General features: G+C 40.8%; 1 pseudogene; it reads right to left on the bottom strand.

The window, feature by feature from the left end:
- Positions 1–400: 400 nt before the first annotated feature.
- LOC119825207 lies at positions 401–1,345 on the bottom strand (annotated as a pseudogene).
- Positions 1,346–4,679: the final 3,334 nt, after the last annotated feature.

The following is a 4,679-nucleotide window of genomic DNA, read 5'->3' as shown; positions in this document are numbered from 1 at the left end:
TTTACCAAGATGGCTTCAGAGTAGACTAACTTTACACAGCACATTTATAAAAGAAAAATAAAAGAAAAAAAAGACATTTATTCAGTGTCATGATCAGACTATTACATTTAGCAATCAACAGCATGGGTGAGAAGAGGTCTACAGTAAAACCCTTTGTTGGAATGCTTTACACTTTCCACAGAACAGAAACTAAAATAACCTGTTATACAATTAGTCACAAATACAGTCCTCGAGTTTTTTTGCCCATACACATGAGTATTGTCTAAAACATGTCTTCTTTGTAGCAGCTAGGCCCTGCCACCACTGTGCTTGGCTGAGTTCACAAATCTGTTGTCACCTGTAGCTTCCCTGTCACTTCTCTGGCTCTCCTCTCCTGCTAAGCTTTGTTTCCTGGCTGTAATTAGAACCTCCTGCCCCTGCCATAGCTGCTGCTGCTGCTGGAACCACCATAACCACCTTGATTCCAAGGTTTAGCAAAGTACTGGCCTCCACCACCATAAGGGCCAGAGCTTCTGCCTCCAAAGTTTCCTCCTTTCATTGGTCCAAAATTTGAAGACTGATTGTTGTAATTGCCAAAATCATTGTAGCTTCCACCACCTCCAAAATTGCTTCCATCATTACTGAATCCATTATAGCCATCCCCACTGCCACCGTATCCACCACCACCACGGCTGCCACCGAAGCCACCACGACCACTGAAGTTTCCCCCTCAACCAAAATTGTCATTGCCGCCAAAACCGCCTCCACGACCACCACCGAAGTTTCCAGAACCACTTCGACCTCTTTGGCTGGACGAAGCACTACCCATCTCCTGCTTGGATAGGGCTTTTCTTACTTCACAGTTGTGCCCGTTCACAGTATGGTATTTCTGAATAACAATCTTGTCCACGGAGTCATGGTCATCAAAGGTGACAAAAGCAAACCCTCTCTTTTTTCCACTGCCTCTGTCAGTCATGATTTCAATCACTTCAATCTTCCCATACTGCTCAAAATAATCTCTCAGGTGATGTTCTTCCGTGTCTTCTTTAATACCACCAACAAAGATCTTTTTCACGGTTAAGTGGGCACCCGGTCTCTGAGAATCCTCTCTCGACACAGCTCTCTTGGGTTCCACAACTCTTCCATCCACCTTATGGGGTCTTGCATTCATAGCGGCATCCACTTCCTTAAATCCAAAGCCCCTGGATCGTTTGGTGTTTGGATCTCTCATGACCACGCAGTCCGTGAGTGTTCCCCATTGCTCAAAATGGCTCCTCAGACTCTCGTCGGTGGTTTCGAAGCTCAGCCCTCCAATGAAGAGCTTCCGCAGCTGTGCTGGCTCCTTGGGAGACTCTGACTTGGACATGACCGCAGGGAAATGAGAGCCTTCAGCGATGCTTCCTCGGCCGCGTAAATGGGCAGAAAGGAGTGAGCCAACGAACGTATCCCAACAACAATATTTTTGAGACAAGTTCTGAGCTAGTTTGAATGAGAATGACCCCCACAGGTAATATATTTGCACACCGGGATCCCAGTTGATGGCACTGCTTGGGGAGATCTCGGAGGTATGGCCTTGCTACACAAAGTACATCACTGGTGGAGGCTTTGAAGTTTCAAAGCCTTGTGCCAAATTTAGTGTTCTTTCTCTCTCTGCTTTCAGCATGTAGTTTAAAATATGAGTTCTCCGCTTGCTATTCCAGCCTCGATACTGGTTGCTTGCTGCCCTCTGTCTCCATCATTATGGACTCTGATTGTCTGAAACTGTAAGCCCAAATCTTTCTTTCATACGTTGCCTTAGTCATGGTGTTTCATCACTGAAACAAAAAGAAACTAATATGGTGTCTCACTATGTAGCCCTGGCTGGCCTAGGAGTCACTATGTATCCCAGGGTGACCTAGAACTCATAGGGATTAGCTTGTCTCTGCAACCCACGTGCTGGGTTTTAAGATGTGAACTACCACACTCAGCTCTAATTTTTCAAAATATGTCAAGGATATCTTGCTGAAGAAAGAACAGTCATTTCAAAGACAGTGCAGGGAAAGCTAGATACCACAAGGAAAGAATGGAGTTGACTTTATTGACTTTGCTTAACATCATTTACAACTTAAAATGGGCTTTTTGAGTTAGTATAGTAAAACTCTTCAAGGAAAATATAAGGGTAAATCTTAAATTTGGTTTTGGCAATGGCATCTTAGCTGTGGCACCAAGAGCAAAAGGAATAAAAGAAATAAATGGAAGTAGATTTTTTTGTGTATCCAAAACTACCTGGTAAGTTGGTAAAAATAGCTAGAGCTGAAGCTCAATATTACAGCTTAACAACACATGTATGAGAACCTATGTTCAATATCAAGATTTACCAAGATTCTCTCTTTCTCTCTCTCTCTCTCTCTCTCTCTCTCTCTCTCTCTCTCTCTCTCTCTCTCTCTCTCTCTCTCTCTCTCTCTCACACACACACACACACACACACACACAAACACACACACACCAGGTCGTAGTGGCACATACCTGTCACCCCAGAACTCTTGGAAGGTGATGGCAGCAGGATTCAAGACCATCATTGGCTCCACATTAAGTTTGAGTACAACCTAAGCTGTGTGTAAAAAGGTAACTCATGTAATGGGGAAGAAATGTAAATTGATGATAAAGGTCTAGGATCCAGAATGCATAAGAAAACACAATGATGCAGCACATTCACAAATGGACAAAGGATGCGCATATATACTTTTTACCCAAGGAATATCTGTGACTAACCAATAAGCACAACAGATGTTCAACTTCTTTAGTCATCATGAAATCACAATCAAAGCCTTGTGATGCTCTTTCTATTCACTCAGCTACAGTAATGAAAAGGAACAAGAAATAATAAGCACTGGGTAGGAGGTAGATTTAACTAGTCACTGCCAATGTAAATTGATATAGTTGCTCTAGAGACAGACGGTTCCTTATACAGTTAAACATAAATCATGATGTAATATAGCAATTCTATTTCTAAGTATATATTCTGAAATAACTGAAAATGGGTTAAAAATGTTATTTATTAGGGGCTGGAGAGATGGTTCTACAAGATTGAGAACCTAAGTTTGAAACCCCATTACCTTATAATGCAAAAAAACAAAAACAAAAAAAATAAACAAATAAAATCAGATGTGACCAAGTGTGTACCTATAACCCCTGTGTTCTGGGGAAAGAGGTAAGAGGGTCTCTGGGCTTGCTGGCTGCTACTGTAGGTTCACTAAAACTAAAAGTCCTCTGGCCATATAGAAACTACACATACATATATCACACAGAAGCTCATAAATGTTGTATTTATATGAATACTCATATCAGACACCCTTCAAATAGTCAGAAAGTACAAACAACCCACACGTCCTTTAAAGGAAGAATGGAGAAGCAAAATGCAATCTACCCAGACAAATGGCTTTTATTTGGGATGCCTGGAGAGCCACTGATCTTCAGTCTGTGTTGGAAGCCCAAGGAATCTGGGTTCTGATACCAGTGAAGAAAATCATCAGCAACAAAGGTAGCAACATAGGGTCAATCAACTCACAGAGTAAATGACATCCATTTATCCCCAAGTTCCACATGGTAGAAAGAACAAACCAACTGCAAGTTACTCCCTTATAGCCACATAAGCCCTTTGGCATGGATGCAAGGACACACACACACACACATACACACACACACACACACACACTATATATATATATATATATATATATATATATATATATATATATAACAAATGCATATTTTTAAAACATAATAAATTTAAAATATATTAAGCATATATTTTAAATATTTAATCCACTTAATTAGGATTGTAAATTTCAAAAATCATAATAATTTGAAGAAAACAATTATGAGCCAAACTCAGGAGCCTTATCATGCCTTTTGGGATACACCTATATTGTTGGATTTTCTGGAAAGGAAAGCCAGTAAAACCCATTTTTAGCCCTTATGCCACATATTAAGAAAGGAAACCACTCAAAGATAACAAAGATAAATAACAGAAAATACTTGGATCCTGGAAATTATTACTGTGTGTCCATTGCAGGGACATCTGTCACCTGTTTCTTTTTCAGTTCTCCTTTTCTTCTTTTAGTAGACTGGGGACTGAACCCAGAGTTCTGCATATGCCAGGCAAATGGTGTACTGCTCAGCTCCATTCCAGCACTTGTTTTCCTTACTTTCAGACAGGGTCGCACTAAGTCACCAGGCTTGGCCTGAACTTCTTATATAGCTAAAGCATGAATTGATCTTTTGATCCTCCTGCCACAGCCTCCTGAGTATCTGGATTACAAGTCTGTACCCCCAAGTACTGCTCAGATTATTGTGAATAAACAACATAACAACAATAATCAAATCTATTTGTGTGGAGGGGTAGGGGGAATATATTTTTTTTGAAAGAAAAGATCTCACCATGTAGTTTTGATTTGCCTGAACTTACTTTGTAGACCAAGTTGGCTTCAGAACTCAAGTATTGGGGTTATAGGCATGTGTCACTGAAACTGGCTTAAATCTCTATTTTACAACCTCCTTTAAATTGGACTTTCCATCAATTTACAGCTACTCTGTCTTGTAGTGGTTATCAGCGGGCAGGCCTGCTTTTCGTCCCACCAGGCTCCTGGCCACCTGGCTAGCTTATGCCCCGAAATAATTACTCGGAAACTGTATTCTTTTAAATTCTGCCTGGTCCATTA

Source organism: Arvicola amphibius, chromosome 1 (genome assembly GCF_903992535.2).
Source record: "Arvicola amphibius chromosome 1, mArvAmp1.2, whole genome shotgun sequence".
Taxonomy (NCBI): domain Eukaryota; kingdom Metazoa; phylum Chordata; class Mammalia; order Rodentia; family Cricetidae; genus Arvicola; species Arvicola amphibius.
This window is presented reverse-complemented; position numbering and strand designations above follow the sequence as displayed.